The following is an 18,851-nucleotide window of genomic DNA, read 5'->3' on the forward strand; positions in this document are numbered from 1 at the left end:
CTTACCCCTCCTAGCTCCTGGGTAGCAAGCCTAGGAAAGCAGACTTCAGCTCCTATAAAGTCAGGAAGGCTGATAGAGAAAACAAAGCCTACAGGCTGGGAAGATTAAGTCCACTCTTAATTACCTGACAATATTATAAATCCATAATGTTATTAGACCGTTGCTAGTAGAAGTCCAGGAAAAACTTCATTAACAAGTAGGTGCAAAGGGTGGGATTGAGAACTCTGAAACTGTGACTCCCAGGCAAGCCATGTGTTCCTGGACCTGAAGCACAAGCACTTCAACATGGAGGGAGAGCTGGTGGCCCTGGGGTCACGACCTGAGCCAAAATCGAGAGTCAGATGCTCAACCAATTGAGGCACAAGGCTTCCGCCTCTGCTTCTAACCCTGTTTCCTCCTCCCCATTCCCCAAATCACACCAACAAGAGAAAACGAGAAGCTCCCCCAAAGCAGGATGTTTCCTTATCAAATGAGCAGTGGAGAGGGACACTGCTCATTTGATAAGGAAACATTTTCAAATGCTTTGTGCTCATGCCTGGGATCCATAGGGAGGTATGGACACAGAACCATCACTCAGCTGGTCCAGAATTATGATTCAGTAGGTGCTGCTGACAGTGGCCACAATGGGAATGGGGCTCCTGGGGTTTCATACCTGTATCATATTCCTAGAAGCAGCTTCCATGGCAGGTTTTGATATGGAGAACCTTGCTGGAACCTTCTGGTTTAGGGTCCATGATAGACAAGGGTGTTCTACTTCTGAGGACTTCCTTTCCTTTCCTTTCCTTTCTTTTCAAGATTTATTTCTTTATTTGAGAGAGAGAGAGAGCCTACACACACAAGCTAGCAGGAGGAAAATGGGGAGGGGCAGGAGATGGAAAGAAATCTTCAAGCAGACTCCCCATTGAGCACAGAGCTCCAAGTACCCTGAGGTGAAATCAGGAATTGGATGCTTAACCGACTGAGACACGCAGGTACCCTGTGAGAACTTTCATCTAGAAATTCTACCCACCCTAGAAGCCTGAGATGAAATTATCCTGATATTTTCTTGGGGTCACAGCGGCAGGTGTGGGTTTCTTTGGGAATGCCCAGGGGCAGTTCTGGGACTGGTGGTAGTTGCCTCTTCAGTTTCTCTGAGAATCAGGGTCTGTTCCTTGATGGGAAGGATGGGGCTGATTCTTATTCTAGTTTAGAGGAAAGCAATTCAGTTTTGGAGAGGATCTGGGCTGAAGTGACAGGAGGTGTATACCACTGTCTTCAGGGATTCATGCTCTCTCCTCTGATTTAGGTAGTTTATATTTGTGACAGGATGACTTGCCAAGCTGTTGTCTCCTTCTTCCTGCCAGGGGAGACTCCAGAGGGTTGAAAAGCTAATTTTGTCCTCTTCCCTTCCAGGAAGTCCTGGGTTTCTGTGTCTGGGATGGTTCAAGGTTTTTAGGTTTCCTGACCCAAAATAGAAGTTGCTGGGCACCTGTGACACACCTGACCCAGGTGTCCCCGGAGAAGGGGAGATGGAGTCTGGCTGGGGATTTTGGGTCAATAGAGGGGCAGTTGCCCAATGTTTACAGTGGCTCCAGGGACAGGGGGAGAGGAAGATGGAGGCGAGCCCCACTAAAGACACAGTCCAGTGTGGGAGCGTCTGAAGAGACAGCAGGCTTTGACTGGGTAAGCCGATGTGTTTGCTGGAAGGATTAAGCCTTGAGTGCCCATGTGTCGAGCACAGAAGCAGGAACGGAGCCTTGCCTCACGAGGAACCATTGGGATGTTAGTGATGGGATGCACGATTTATTGGCTTAAGCAAAAAAGACGGGAAGTATTAATTCATGTAATTGACAAGGCTGGGATTAGGGCTGCAATGAAGAGCTCACTTGAAGTCATCAGATTCAGGTTTCCTCTAATTCTTGGCTGTATTCTGAGTTTCTGTGTTCTCTGGCTTTATGTGAAAAATGTCAGGTATTTCAGATGTCGAGTCCCTGGATTCAGTTGCAAGTTCATGAAATAATCTTATTCTTCTATACTGGTTGTGGGTTGGGGTTGCCAGATTTAATGCATAAATATACCGTTACCCAGGTAAATTCATATGTACCTGCACATATGTACCATGAGATTCAATTTTGTTAATTTATTCAGGGCATAGGCATACTGATACGAAAAACTATTGTTGTCTATCTACAATAAAGTGTGAGTACGTAAGGCATGTTCTTTCTTTAATTACACTTTTCTAAATAGTTTTTTATTTCACAAAATCTACTTATAAAATAACTTATGGCTATAGTCTATGTTCCACTGATATTGTAACATGGCTTAGACAGTGGTCACATCCAACTTACTTCATTCTTTCATTCAGCAAACGTTTATTAACATACGAGTCAGCATATTGAAACTGTGTTGCATGAAGTCGACAACAGTAAGAATTGCTTTCAGGTTTAATTGGATGAAGTGCACAATACCATTTTTCGTGGCATACTTTGTTTATCCAATCCTAAGGATTACATGTACATCTCCCGATTAAAAACTTTCAAAATGTCCACTGACAGAAAAGGGTGGGATGTCGTCAACATTTAATACCTTCTTCAACACTGCACTGGATGGTTCCACTTGCTTTCGTGCCGGAAGGGTATTTATTCAGTGGCACCCATGGCAAAGAACTGAATTCTTAAGGGATGAAATCCATTTCAAAAGCCATTCATGGAAGTGGTGTAATAATCATCCACCTCAAGCCAGAATTTCTTTTCCTGTTCATACATTGTCCCTTTGAAGCACACAGTCTTGAGACCTGAAGGAGTATGTTTTCCATAGATTCTCTTTTTTAAACGAGTTTCTTTCAACAGTGGAATTACTTCAATAAAATGGTTTCTTTTTCTTTCAGTTTGTTGTCAAAGAGACAAAAAGTACAAACAAGAAATAAGTAGGCTTTACTCACTGGATTATTTAATAAGTCAACCAGAATTTTAGAGCCTTTCCTTTCAGAATTTAAATGTGATTTCAGTGCTTCAAATCGGAAACATGGTAGATTTCTAGGGAGAAAAATGACTTGCTTCTAATTTACAGAGTAAAAAGATTACTATGGTTGTTAAAATACTGTCTATCATTTATAGAGTTTTTATTACATGCCAGACACTGTTCTAAGTTCTTAAGCTGTTGCCTCACTGCATTATCACAAACAGGTATATTTTTTTCTCCATTTTAAAGAAGAGGGAACTGAGGTTTATGAAAATCAGCTTTACTGAAGGATAATCTCTAGATAGTAAAATCAACTTATTTTTTTAAGTGAACCTATTTTAAATGTAATAGTTGATGAATTTTTGACAAATGTATACAGTAAGATAGCTGCCGCCACAACCAAGATCCAGAACATTCCTGTCACCCCCAGAAGCTCCCTCGTACTTCTTTGCAATCAAACCCCCAACTCCAGCCCAGCCTAGGCAACAACTGGTCTACTGTCACTACAAATAATGGAATACACACACACACAAACACAGATATAAAAATGTAATATATGTATAATGTAAGAGTACAGTGTATGTAATATATACTCTTTCTGGAGGGGGCGGGGGCCTGACTTTTTTCCGTCAAGCATAATTACTTCGAGATTCACCCATGCTCCGGCACTGGTCTTGTTTGGCCTTGCTGAGTTGTATTGCACTACACAAGTATGCACTAACCACGTGTTGATGGATGTTTGGATTGTTTCTAGTTTGGGCAATAATGAATAAAGCTGCTAGAACTTTGGTATACAAGTCTTAGTATAGAATATATTTTCACTTCTCTTGGGAACAAACCTAAGGGTGGGATAGCAGGTCATGACCAGAGAGGTTTTATCCAAGGAATAAAACCAAGAAGCCATTTAGGGGACAGTGAGACAATCCAGAGATTTGAACAGCAGGAAGGCACTACCACCCCAAGGGAGGAGGCCACACTTAACCATGGAGCTCTGCGGACAGGAGCTGGCTGCCCATTGCAGGGAAGGTAAGAAAGTGAGACCAGCTATTGTGGATTTGATTCTACCAAGGTGCCTGTAAGGTACAGTGAGTTGCTTGCCTAGGGCACAAAATTTAAAGGGAGTGCTCACAAAAGCTCAGTAATTAAGAGAAGTAATATTCTAATGCAATATTTTACAAAATCAAAATTAAGGGAAAAGTCCATGATGAACAAAATGCCCACATTTTAGAACAGGATGTGACCCTCCACGTCTTGCAATCACCTCATCTTAATCTTGACTCTGTTCCATCCTGTCTTTATTTAAAATGTCACCTTTTGTTCACTATGGATTTTTTCATTACTTTTTGAATTTTTAAAACATTGCATGAAAATATTAGTTTTTGATGACTAAGCTTCTTGGTGTTCCATAAATTCTGCATCCAAAGTGAGTGGTCTTTTCTCTTCACCCTAGATGTAATTCTGGGATCAGGACCGGTGCTCCAGAGCAGAGTGGGAGAGGAGGGAGGGTGGGAATCTGAGTCCAGCACTTGTGGTGGGTGCTCTGCTAGAGTGGGAAGCTGGACACTATGTTCAGAAAGAGTGACTCCAGACCCTGCATTCTTAGCCACTTTGGAAACCCAGATATGGATCAGAAGGCATTAGAATGGAATTGGGGGATGAACTAGGAGGGCACTGCAGTGATTCAGGCCAGAGATGAGTTGTCCTGGGCTTGTGGATGCCCATAGGTCAAGAGAAGTGTGTGGATTCCAGCAGACCAGTTATTAAAGTATTGAGCAATTTTCATTTCAACTGGTGTGATGGCTAATTTTAATGTGTCAACTTGACTGAGTCATGTGGTATCTAGATATTTGGTCACAGATTATTCCAGGTGTGTCTGTGAGGGTGTTTTTGAATGAAATGAATTTTTAAATTGCTAGACTGGGTAAAGCAGATTGCCTACCCTTAAGTGGGTAGACCTCATCTAATCAGTTGAAGACCTGAATAGAACAAAAAGGCTGACTCTCACCTTAGTAAGAATTCTTTCCACCTGATGGCCTTCAGACTGGGACATTGGCTTTCTTTTTTTTTTTTTTCCCCCTGCTTTCAGACTCAAACTGAAATATCAGCTCTTCTTCCATCTTAAGTCTGCTGGCTTTCAGACGGGAACTCTACCATCAGTTTTTCTGGGTCTTTGACCTTCTGATTTACCCTGCAGATCATGAGACTTGCCAACTTCTCTAACTGTGGGAGCCAATTTCCTGTAATTAATCTCTTTCTATATATACATACATCCTATTGGTTTTGTTTCTCTGGAGAACCCTAACTAATGCAATTGGTGATTAGCTGCTGTTCCCAGCTCCTCGAGTGCTCCCTACTCCCATCAATCCAGCCTGCCTCACCCTACATTTGAGATCTAACCCCTTGACCATGATCCAGCAACCGACTGATAAAACTAGACCCAGCCGAGGGCCTCCAGATCCACACTGAGTGTCCCTTGCACTCTCATCTGTGCCTCTGTTATGGCCCTGCCAATTGACTCAGCAAGACTTGGGTGGACTCTGATGAGGGCCACTCTAGCATCCACTGGCTGCTTCACCAGCTCACTGAGGCTGCAGTGCGCCATTTGCCACCTTCATGGCACCCATTGGAAGGACAGTACCCATGGCAGTGTTAGCAGTGAATGTTCTTAACATCACACCTGGTGTTAAGACATATTTCTGAGGTAGGCACAACAGGTTATTGCTTGACTGTAGGAAGGGAGTCAAGGGAAGAAAACAATGACTTTCAGGTTTGGCTAAAACAACTTGGTAAGTGGTGGTGCCATTTTGTGAATTGGAGAACCCTGAGGAAGAACAGGTTTGGTGGGGAGGGGAAGGAATCAGGAATTCTGGAGGTATCTGTCATTTTAGATAGGCCCATGAGACCTCCAAATGGCCTGTGAGAGGCTGCTGAGTCTGAGTCTGGAGGCCAGAGCAGTCTTGAGTGGAAAGTAAACACGGGGCATTGTCCCCACATAGAAGGGATTTAAAGCCATAGGGATAGAGGTGGTCCTTTTGGGAGAGAATGATGAAGAAAGAGAGGAAGAAGGGACTGAGCAGCCCACAGAACTCCAGTGTTTAGAAATCTGGTCAGGAGGGTGATCCAGCCAAGGGTATGGGGGTGGAGCCACCAGTGTGGTAGGATAAATGCCAGGAAACAAGGATTTCAAGAGCAGGAGTGCTTGTATCGAATGCCGTTGAGAATAAGATTGAAGAATTATAGGCTTAAAAGGCATCAGACTTTATTTTTTCATAATTTGTAAGATACTGAATATAAACCAGCCTCCAAATTTTTCAATATGGAAAGGAAAATTGCAGTCGTTGGCTGCCAGCATGGCTGAAAGGATAACCCATTTCTTTTATGCCATGGATTGGCTCAACACAGTGACTCTGAGTGTTTGTGGATGAATGAATGAATGAAATTGGTTTACTGAAAACAAATAATCCTTTTTTTTTTTTTTAAATCTTGTTCTCTTTTTTATTAAAACCATTACAAATCATGCAGGTTATATGAGGCTCTGACTTTATTTATTTATTTTTATTATGTTCAGTTAGGCACTGTGTAGTACATAATTAGACCTTGATGCAGTGTTCAATGATTCATTCCTTAAGTATAACACCCAGTGCTCATCACAGCACTTGAGGAGGGCACAAATGCTTCTAATACCCCTGAGAAGGCCAGACTGGTCTGACCAGTTTTCCTTGGAGCTCCTGGCTGCCCCACAGAATCTGGGTTTCTCAGACAGCTAAGGTTAACCTGTGGTCCAGATACGCTGTTTGTGTATTTAGCTCTTTGATCCAGGTCCGCAGCTCTGAACCTCTGCCAAAAACATAAGACCACATATTGAAATGTTTTCAGTCCTCAGAAATAGGGTTCTGTAAAAAACATTTTAAAGATTATGAGGGGCTGTTACAGGCAGAGCTGAAGCTGGGGCAGCTTCCTTTTCAGACATCCGTGAGTACAAAGCCTCCCAGATCTCTGAATTTCACGACGGTGTCTCTTTCCACTTAAAGTTTTTGTTTCCAGGATAGAAAATGGACCAAGAAGAAAGAATTTACTGGGGTTTTTGCATGAAAGGAATAAGCAGGATATATTTTCTATTTTTTGTGTGTCAAGTGCACTAAAATTTTGAACACATTAATAAGGTAAACTCATGCTTAACTGACTGATTGTCCTTGTATTTCCCTGTGTGTCTGGTGTATGTATGGCCAAGAAAAACTGGACATGTTGGAATAGAGTAGCTCAAGGGTCTCTGTTGGCCATGGGGCCCTGTTGGGCTCTGCCAGACAGGACATAGAGATTAACTTAGTTCCTTCGTTAATTCCATTCACACGTAACCTGTCTGGGGATCGTTATGAGCAATCTGCAAGTGTCTGTGCTGATGTTGGAGTCTTCATGGCTTGAGATGCATAAGGACTCACTCACATGAGTTACATTCACATAAGGTTAATTTGGAAATCAAAAGAAAACAGTAGCTTGAAGATAAGAGATACCATATGGAGTCAGTCTTGTAGTGAAGAATGACCTGTGTCACAGGGAATAATAGTTTTGAGACATTCTTATGTTTCTGACTTTCACGTCAAACTTCGTACTGAAGTATGTGTGAGTTGCAAACTCTGATTTAGGAGAAAACAATATAGCAGAAAGAAAATACGGAATGACCATGATCTTGCTTTGGAATGTGTTAATTCAGCCTTGCTTCTTGGGTAGTAAAAGGGGTGATGGGGATGGTTCTTCCAAGTTGAGGGATGAGGAAAATAAGGAAATAGACAAAGGAATCATGGGGATGCTTAATCAGTTAGTTAAGCGTCTTCTCTCTGCTCAGATCATGATCCTGGGGTCCTGGGATCAAGTCCTGGGATTGAGTCCCGCATTGGGCTCCCTGTTCAGTGTGTAATCTGCTCTTCCCTCTCCCTCTGCATGTCGCCACTGCTTGTGCTCTCTTTCTTTCATGCTCTTTCTCAAATAAATAAATAAAATCTTAAAAAAATAAAAAGGAAGAAGCAACATGAAGTAAAAGAGAGGAAAACGGGCTGGAATGGGGGTTATAGTGGGAGGCAGGCAGGGAAGGTGGTTCTAGATGGTTCAGGAACAAAGGTACCACAGGATGCTGGGTTGAGGTAGAAGAAGGAGAAGACACTTATGTGGCATCAGCGGGAAGGCACAGCCTAGGGCTTGATGCTGTAAAGGAAATGGGTAGGACCAGATAGATGTTAAGTGATAATTATTTTTCCAGTGAGTGATAATAGAGGTTCCAGTAATCCAAGGCATGGGTTAGCAGCATTGGGTATGTCTTTAAAAAATTACCTAATTGGCAGTTGAAAATGACATTTATTTTATTTTATTTTTAAAATAATTTTGTTTTATTTTATTTTGAGAGAGAGAGAGAGAGATATGAGTGGGGGGTGGCAGAGGGAGAGAAACTCCCAAGCAGGCTCCGTACCCAGAGTGGAGCACAACTTGGGGATCGATCTCACAACCCGGATATTATGACCTGAGCCAAAATCAAGATCAAATCCTTAACCGACTGAACCACCCAAGCACCCCCAAAATAACTATTTATTTAACTTTGTATGCATTAATGACATAATTAAAAATTAGACCTGCACTCTTATGTAAAAGTTCAGACTTTCATCAAAGGATAGAGAAGTGAAAAACACCCATAATTCTACCACTCAGAGTAAATATTTTCCTTAATAATTACATTATTATTGTTTTACATCAATATTTATATTATTTACAGTATTTACATTACTACTGTTTTACATCAGTATTTTTCTTAACATTTATGAAAATTGGATTTAATCAAGCATGTTGCTTTTTTATTGTGGTAAGATATACATAGCATAAAATTTATCACATTAGCCATTTTGGGCTATACAATCAGGGGCATTATGTACATTCGCATGTAGTGAAAACATGCTGGGTTTATGCTGAATTGTTTGACTTACACTGATAGCTTCTCAGGTGAAAAATGCAGGCATGATTCTTTAAAGGTTCTCTAGGGTTCCACTATAGGTCTGGCCCTGTGTCCCCACTGATGAACACTAAGTTGTCTTCAATGATTTTAGCTATGAAGAACCATATTGCGACGTACATTTTTATGTCATTAACTTGTACATATTTGCAGACCTACTGACTTTCGGATGAATCCCCAGAGGGTGAATGGTGGAATGAACAGTATTCACATTTATAATGCATTTTATATATATTATCAGCTTGTCTTCCAGAAATGTCCTACCAATCACACCTACCAGCAGTGAATGAGAGAGTGTGGGATAATATTTTATTGATGCATGTATACTTTTTTGTGGGTGAATTTTTTTAAGAGTATAAGTCATTAGACCATTATCTCTCCTATACACCTACTACAAATACACCTCTGATTTGTCTTCTGGCTTTTATAGGTTTTCACTCTGTCAAACCTGTTGATTAAAAAAAATTTTGGTGTTGTTTTCTATTGTATTTATTTTTCCATTGTTTTAAAGTGATAAAAGCCCTCCCCTTCAGATATTGAATCCAATGATTTGTTGACTCATTCAGATAATTATTATTCTTTTTTTTTAAAGATTTTATTTATTTATTTTTTGACAGACAAAGATCACAAGTAGGCAGAGAGGCAGGCAGAGAGAGAGGAGGAAGCAGGCTCCCTGCCGAACAGAAAGCCCAATGTGGGGCTTGATCCCAGGACCCTGAGATCATGACCTGAGCTGAAGACAGAGGCTTAACCCACTGAGCCACCTAGGCGCCCCTATAATTATGATTCTTTTTTCAGAATTCTTTTTCTTTCTTTTAGATTTATTTATTTATTTATTTGAGAGAGAGTGGTGCCGGAAGGCAGAGGGAGAAGGAAAGAAAGAGTCTCAGGCAGGCTCCGTGCTGAGTGCAGAGCCCAACACTGGGCCAATCCCACGACCCTGAGATCATGACCTGAGTTGAAACCAAGAGTTGGGCACTTAACCAACTAAGCCACCCAGGCATGCCTCATATAATTATTTATTGGATACCAACCTGATGGTAGACATGCTATAGACACTGTGCATAAACTGTGAACAAAATTATTCATTGTTCACAAAAAATTCCCCACTTTCAAGAAGCTCTTCTTTTAATGGAATAACTAGAATATCTACTTTGATAAGTCTCAGATCCTTTTTTATTTGCATTTTATCTAGTTTAGAAAACTTTCCTATCTACAATGTATTTTGGTATATGGTGTGAGAAAATAAGCCAAATTGATTCCCCCCCCCTCCAAATTGCTAGGCAATTGTTATCAAATTGATTAAATACTCCCTTCATTCCTGATTTGATTTGTGATGCCTACTTCCTCATACATTTTATTGAGAAAATGGCCCCACTTTTTTAGTATGTAATGACACAGAACAGGGTTACTGTTAAACTGATAAATGTTATTGTTTCACCCAAATGCCAGAAGTTTCAAATTATAAAAGTTTATCATAGAATCTTTTATTTTATTATATTGCAAGGATTCTATTATTCCTCTTAGAGCATGGCCCCATTTTATCATGGACATTTATAGTAATATAAGATTTGGTTCAGTTTCCTATCTCAGGATAGTTTCTTGGAGTACTTATTGTGTAAAGAATGGTAGGAAAGACATCATTACCTTAATCTTTACACTTGGTAAAAGATTTGGGTGGATGCAGTCATAGCTCTTAGGCATCCAACATGGTTCCTGAATAAACACTTAAATTACGTATATTAATCTGTAGGATTACTAATGAGTAATGATAAAACAGCAGGGTTACCCCTAAATCTTATGGTCTGTTTGTGTTGGTTGATGTTCGTCTACTATCCACCCACCCATCCATCCATCCACCCTTCCAACCATCCACCCATTCATCCATCCATCCACCCCCCATCCACCCATCCATGCACCCACCCATCCACTCATCCATCTACCCATCCATCCATCCACCCACCCATCCACCCATCCAACCATCCACCCATCCATCAATCCACCCACCCATCCATCCATCCACCCATCCATCCACCCATCCATCCACCCATCCATCCATCCATCCATCCACCCACCCACCCACCCATCCACCCATCCACCCATCCACCCACCCATCCACCCATCCACCCACCCATCCATCCATCCATCCACCCACCCACCCATCCACCCATCCACCCACCCACCCATCCACCCATCCACCCATCCATCCACCCACCCACCCATCCATCCATCCATCCATCCATCCACCCATCCACCCTCTATTTCTAAAAGTAACTGAAAATGGTCTTGGTATGTTGTCAGTTTTTTGAATTGTGGTTTATAGGCATTTATATGAGAATAACTCCAGGTGTTCTTTCAAAAAAATGTAGATTCTTGAGCCCCACCACAAACCCACTAACCCTGGACTCTCTAGTGGGTGGAGCCTGGGAATCCCACCCCATGTGATTCAGATCCATTCTAGTTTGTGAACAGCTAGAGAACCATGTGGAAATCCGATCCTCCAAGCAAGTTAATTAATCTCTGTATGGAGCGCAGTGGCTGTTCTAATTCTGTGGCTATTTCTTCAACCACTTGCTGTTTTTTATTACTGGGAGTCACGCAAAAAATGTTGCCCACCCTCAAATGTTATTACATGGCTTTAGAAATCCCTTCATCCCCATCCAGTGTTTTTCTCTAAGAAAAGAAACAATGTAGCGAAGGAAAGCATCTGAGGAGCAATACACATTTATTTTTCAAGACTAGTTTTGAAAGAAATCTTAGGTGTTTTCAAAAACAACACTTTTGCCCTGAAGGCAAAGAGCAAGAACGTGGATCTTTTGAGCCGCCTACCTCCACTGGAAGGGAGCCACACACATGTCACTCTAGGGGGGGCAGCAACAGTCTTTTCCTAATTCCCACAGAAAGAATCTTTTAGGGGTAAATGCCACAAATACAGATTCCGGGGTTCGACCACAGAGATGTGAAATCAGACTCTCCAGGGGAGTGCCCTGAGAATCAGATTTTGGACAAATGCCATGAAGATTCTTAGGCTCAGGCAAGTTTACTTTCCGAGCCAGATATACTTGGGCTTAAATCCTTGCTCTCTTAGCTTGGTGATTTGGGGCAGATTAACTGCTCCAACCCTCAATTTCTCCATTTATAAACTGAGGTGCTTCTTTACTTACGTGTCTTAAGAGATGAAATAAACTGATAGTAGGCGGATCTGCAAGCACAGTTTCTAACGTGTAGTTACAGCTTATTAACCGTTACTTCCCGTTCTGCTCTCTTTAGAATGACAGTGTTTGTTCTAATCCTGCTGACTTCTCCAGAGCTGATGATAGCCCTGTATGTAAGTAATCCAGACTGGCTTGCTGACTGGGAAGCATATGTCAAAAGTACTAAGGGAAACATCTCTCTGTAGATCCGAGCTTTGTTTCTCAAATTGTGGTCCATGCTTCTGAGTCACCTAGTGCTTGTTTTTAAAAATAATGATACCAATAAAATAGATGATCCTGGCTCTCATTCCATACTCATCAAATCAGAAACTCTAGGAGCAGGATCCATGAGTAGCTTTTTAAACAAATACTCTTAGTAATCCTTACGTATCTGAAAGTGAGGAAGCAGAGATGACCCCAGACTTGGCACTGGGCATGAGAGCCTCTGTACCAAAGCCCCTCTTATTTCTCAGCATCCTTCCTGGTAGTCAGAAGACTACCATTCTGGCCCCACTGCCCTTTGCTTCACTGTGCCTCCCTCTTAGATGTTAGGGGACAGCATCATTCCAGCTGGAGCAGAAAAGAAATTCAATCTAGCATTTCCTGCTCTGCCTTCTGGGTTCCATCACCTTCTTTCATGGTCTTCCTCCACCCCCCTCCCTCCTGGCAGTGAGAGATGTGATGTGTGCACACGTGGTGTGGTGTCGTCTCAGGTGGACCGTGGTCTTTCTGGGAGTGCTGGCTGAGACCACCTTTGTTGAAAAGCCATCTAGGAAACATGGTCGCTAAAACAAAACTCGCAAGTACAGCATGTCTTGAGAGCTGCTTTGCAGAAGTGACAGGTGGTAACCAGGCTCAGCCCAGAGATGCTCAAATGTGCCAAGTTTTGGTCCCTCCTAGCCTGTCGGTTTTCTGCCGATGTGAAGTTCAGCGTTAGAACACAGGGAGACTCTCAGTTTCTAAATGTGTTCTTGTTTCAGGGATGCTTGGCTTGCCTGCTGATGGTTTCCAGGAGTCCCCATCACTTCATGATCAGGCTCCTGTGCCTAAGTGTTAGCCAACAGTTAACAGGTGAGAGCAGGTTCAAGCTCAGAGGAGGAGCTTTGCGTCTTCCGTGACTGTGCTGGTGGTCAGCCGTGGAGGAAGGTTCACCCGGAACTTGCTATGAGGGAGTCAAGTAAATGAGGGGCCAAGTTTCTGAGTACTCAGGGTGGCCCAGATGTTAGTACTCAGGTTTATATTTCCAAAAGAGTACAAGGGTGGGGGGGCAAGGTGGGTAAATGTTCTTCCCTTTTCTTAGAATATAGGTTCCTCCTTCCCTGACCTTTCCGAGTGGAGATAAAGGGTGATTTATGGCAAACAGTATTTGAACAGTATTCCTCATCCTGGCTTTTAATTTTAAAAGTCTGAGAAAGATTAACCATTAGGTCTCCATGGCCACTATGAGTCATACGACTGAAAAAGAACAAAAACCAGAAAACAATGAGCTGAGCTCCCCCTCTTAACAAATGTATCCACTCTGGTTTTCTATGTTGCTTCTTTTTATTTGATAACAGTTTGCCCTAATGTTAATAATTCTTGTATCCAAGCAACACACATTCTCGAGTCAAATGCCTCAACAAATTGATGATCCAAGTTTCCTATGGATTATTTTTCAGGCATGAGAAATGAATTGTTCAAGCATAATCCAATGGTTTAGCTGGAATTTTAGCCAGTTTACCATAGAAAGTTGTCAAGGAAGTCCCAGATGTGGATAGTGTCACAGGTCAGGAGGCAGATTCTGGGAGGGAATTTGGCTCATGGGGTATTTATTAAGGAGTGTCCTTGGGAAGGGGAATGCCAAAAGGGAGGAGAAGCCATCAGGAGTGGATAGAGTGCAGGCATGTGGCAGTCTCAGTTGAGTCCATGGGAGCTCTGGAAGCTAGAGTACCCCTTCAGAGTGGCCCCAACTTGGGCTAGAATGGATGAGAAATGTATCTGGGCTGCTTAGGAAGGGGCATGATTTTGGGCAAGGCAGCTTTGCCACCATCTTGGAGTATATCTGTCATAGATGGTGTTCCACCCACATGCCAGTAACATCTTGGTGACAAATATATTGTTGTGATTTTGCACTACTTCCCAACTTGCCATGGGGATCTCCTTCTTTCTCTCTTGATCTTGTCTTATTTGCTCTCCTGCCTTTCAAGACAACTCCCCAGCTCCTAGCCAGAAGGCAGACCATTACTATCTCTGTTAGCATTCAGTGGCTCCTTCCACACTGGACCCCAGTTTGAGGGTTGCTCTTCAAGCACTGATCCAAACCTCTGCATTCCTTCGGGCCTCAGGGGTCTGTGCCACACTCACACCTTCCTCTGACAAAGGCCATCACCCTCTCTGTGTATCTCCGCTCCATTTTACAAAAAGAAAACACTAAAACCCAGCTTGGATTTGAAATAAGGCAATGACCCAGAAGCCGTGTACTGTCTTTGGTAGTTAGCTTTGCCATTTCCCTTGATGAAGACCCTCAAGGTTCTGTTGGGACCCATCCTCAGATGTGCATATACTGCATTATTCCCAGTCTTTGTCTCTTCTAAAAAATGAGCTGGTTACCCATTAAGGGCCCTGTGGTCAAGCTCATATCCATGAATTTTTGAGGGCATGTCATCGAGTGGTCTTTACTACCCAAGACCTGTAGATCTGGAATAAATGAATCTCCCTGAGTTGCTACCATCAGAGCATTAGCAATAGCAGCTGCTTCTTATTTGCTGCTCAGATTCAGCTGAAATGCATCAGGAATCAGAACTGTTGAGGGCCTTAGTTCTGATGACTACACTAACTTCATTTGATCAGATTTCCAGCAAGTCAAGCTGGTTGCTGAGTCCTTTGTCCTGTTGTTTCCTTTGGACCAATTTGGAATGGTGGTGCTTCATGAATAATCCATGAGCATTAACCAGCTGCACACATATGGGCCTGTCCACTGTCTTTGCCATCGAATTTTAGATGGTTCTCATGTAATTCATAAATCATCTAGAAGAACCAGACTCTGACAAAGTATCTGGAGACCTTCGAGGGTCCTTTCAAGTTTCCAAAGGGAAGGCACAGTATTAACTTAGTTCTAACAGGTCATAACAGGGGTATTTTCCCTGGAGAGTCTTCAAGTTGGAAGTATAATAGGGACAAAGTCTATATGAAGATACCTCTCAAATTATTTGAAGCAAACCTTTATGCCAGCTTTGCTGTTGTTGTTCTTTTGGTTTTTGCTGTTGTCTTAATCACCAAGTAGTGAGGGTTAAAACAAAGGCTGTAATTAAATTGAACTCTGTTCCGTCGGGGGCGGGGGGAATTTGGGCAACTCGCTTAAACAGAAGCAGGTGGTGCTAGAATGCTCAGTGGAAGTAAGCTATGAGGAGGGAATGCAGATTTCTGTCATTGAAAACAGTTAAAAATACTTGTGGTCTTTTGTGCCAGGCTGTGATTAAGATATACATACATAGATGTGCCTTAATCACATGTATAAATCTGAGTTTCAAAAAACTGTGATGGAAAAGCAATATAGTTTTAATTTAAGAGTGGCCTTTTGCAGTAAGGGTGGGTGGGATTCTGTTTGTGTGCCTTTGGGTTTGTGTATTTGTGTATGTGTGTTTATTTCAAGAGTTGATTTAAATAAAGATGTTCCATCCCAGTTAAAATGAGATTTCATTTGTAGTCCATTCAGGTCTTTGTCTGTGGCACTGAGCAATGCACATGTTCTATGTAGCTAGCTTCCACAATGGAAAGGAGGAGGGATAGGAGGATTCATCTCTTATTCCGTTGGCTGCTTGGGATGGGAGAGTTGATGGGTTGACAAGCAGGTATCCTATTCTTCCCTAACTCTTCTGGGGTTTTCCCTTCTGAAACGATATGTTTGTTGCATGGAACTCTCTCTGTAAAGTAACATGTCTCCAGGCACAGTGAATTAATACAGGACCATAGCCCAACTGTGTGAAGTGCCAATTGCCCTTGAAAGGACATTGCCAGATAGGTAGTTAAGTTTTAGTTACAGATAAATAATGAATAGTTTTTTGGTACAAGTATATTCTAGGCAGTATTTAGGAGTAAAAAATTATCTTTTATCTGGAGTTCAAGGTTATCTGGGTATCCTGTGTTTTCAGTGGTTAATTTGGACACCTCTACCTCCAAGGGGCAATTCTTCCCTCTGATAGTAGGCCAGACACTTCCAGAAGACTCAGATTTTTGTTGTTGCTATCATTTCTCTTTTTGACTTCATTAAATTCACAAGGATGCCTGCATTTTTGTGGCTCCAATTCCTTCATTAAAATGGAAGCAGATTTGATTGTTTCTGCTTTTTTTCTTTTTAAGTATAATTGGCCAGTATGCTCTCCCAATTGTGAGTTACCATTCAATTTTTTTTTAAGTTGAATGCACAGTGCAAATGCCAAGTTGGTAAATGTAATTTGCCAAGTTGGTTCTTTGAGGAGTTTTACAAATGAGAAGAAACATCGGGATTGTGTCATGGGAAAGCCAGATATAAAAATAAAGGAAGTGTATTAGAGCCCATAATGCATTGAAGATATTCAGTTAAATGTGTGGTGATAGTAGAGGCTCCTGCTTCCAGTTCTGAGGTTAACTAGCTATATGCCTTTAAGCAAAGAACTTACTTCTCAGGGCCTTATTTTCTCCTCTTATAAAATGAGCTGGCTAGTTTAGATGACTTTTAAAGCTCATTCTGACTCTCTTATTCCACTACAAAGAAGTAATTTTTTTGATACTCCACTGCTATCCCATTTCTAATTCGGTAACTTGGGAGTCTGATTCTGTGGGAAGCTAGGAGAAAGTACTTACCGCGCATGAAGGGATTTCTCCAATGAATATGGCTCACGGTTCTAACGTATCAGAAAAATGGCTTATTTCAGGAGCTGTTCTTTCTTATTTCACTTGTTCATTCAGCCATTTTGTGTAGTTGTGTGGGTTTGAGAAACCAGGAAGTATAAGACAGGTTTTCTTTCTGTATCTGGGTAGAGCAAGGACGGGCATAGAGAAAGACAGGTGAGTCAACAGGTGAGTCAACTCCCTGTGGTAAATGCCAGGCTAGAGACAATGGTGAAGTGTTAGGAAACACTTAACACATGTGACTGATTTTAAGGAAACTGTTTTCCTCTTTGTTGCTGACTGAATTAGCTATAAATTCTCGTATCTTCGGTATTTGATTACTTCGATCAGACATAGTTGTAAGAATCATGTTATTCACTCCCATAATTGTGGCATGCATGCACACATGAACTAGTGCACAGACACACACATACACATGAATGAAACCTGTTTAGAGAAGGAGCAAAAACACCCAACAAAAACATGGATGCCGAAGAAAAACAAGCTGCGGTTCAAAAGGGCCCCCTTTGTCTCCATTTTTTCTACTCTATTATTTTTGCTAAGATAAAGGATTAAAAATAGTAGCCAAAATCTGGAGTGCCTGGGTGGCTCAGTCAGTTAAGACTTCAGTTTTTGGTTTTGGCTCTCGTCATGATCTTGGGGTCTTGGGACTGAGCTGCACATGAGCCCCACACTGAGCCCCGCATTGAACCCTTCATTGGGTTTCATTTTCAGTGGAGAGTCTGCTTCTTTGACTCTCTCTTCCTCTGCCCCTCTACCTCTCCCCACTCATGCTGTCTTTCTCTCTAAAATAAATAAATAAATCTCTGGTGTCTGGGTGGCTCAGTGGGTTAAACCTCTGCCTTCAGCTCAGGTCATGATCTCAGGGTCCTGGGGTCAAGCCCCATATCGGGCTCTCTACTCGGTGGGGAGCCTGCTTCTCCCTCTCTCTCTGCCTGCCTCTCCGTCTACTTGTGATCTCTCTCTCTCTGTCCAATAAATAAATAAAATCTTTTTTAAAAAAATTAAATAAATATATCTTGAAACAAAACAGCAAAAATCTATGAAGTACTTATTATGTGCTAGTCATTTTTTAAAATGTGTTACAGACATTCACTTAATTTAATTCCCTCAACAAGTCTGCAGTAGGTATTAGCATTAACCCCATTTTATAGATGAGGAAACATAGGTACAAAAGATTTTTTCTTTTCCTTTTTTTTTTTTTGCTGGTATGTTTTAAGTTTTCATATGTTGTTTTAGATTAGAAATCCCTCTGCTGTCATTTAAATGTGATTAGTACAGGTTTAAGAATACATTCAGTATTTATATGAAGGACGGTACTTCCTGAAGAACTAATAATAAGGATTTTGTGAAATCTTTCTCTATATCTGGCTTTGCATATCTCAAGCACAATGTTTTATATTACAACTACTTTGCATATTTTCTCCAGATTCGACTGACTAGTTTTTTTCTTCATCATTTGCAAAAGGGCTGGCAGTTATACAACGTGTATGTCACCCTGCCCTGAAGATGGATCTGTGTATTATTTGAATTAGTTCATGCAAATAACTGAAAAGTCACTTTTTAAAAACAGATTTTTATTTATTTATTTATTTCACAGACAGAGATCACAAGCAGGCAGAGAGGCAGGCAGAGAGAGAGAAGGAAGCAGGCTCCCTCCTCAGCAGCGAGTCCAATGCGGGGCTCGATCCCAGGACCCTGAGATCATGACCTGAGCCAAAGGCAGAGGCTTTAACCCCCTGAGCCACCCAGGCGCCCCCAAATCCCTTTTTAAAGAACCAGCCCGTATGAATGTGAACATTCCAAACTGGACATTAGATTAGAAACCCCTGGATCTTTCACCAAGACTAGCA

The sequence above is a fragment of the Lutra lutra genome, chromosome 13 (genome assembly GCF_902655055.1).
Source record: "Lutra lutra chromosome 13, mLutLut1.2, whole genome shotgun sequence".
Lineage (NCBI taxonomy): Eukaryota > Metazoa > Chordata > Mammalia > Carnivora > Mustelidae > Lutra > Lutra lutra.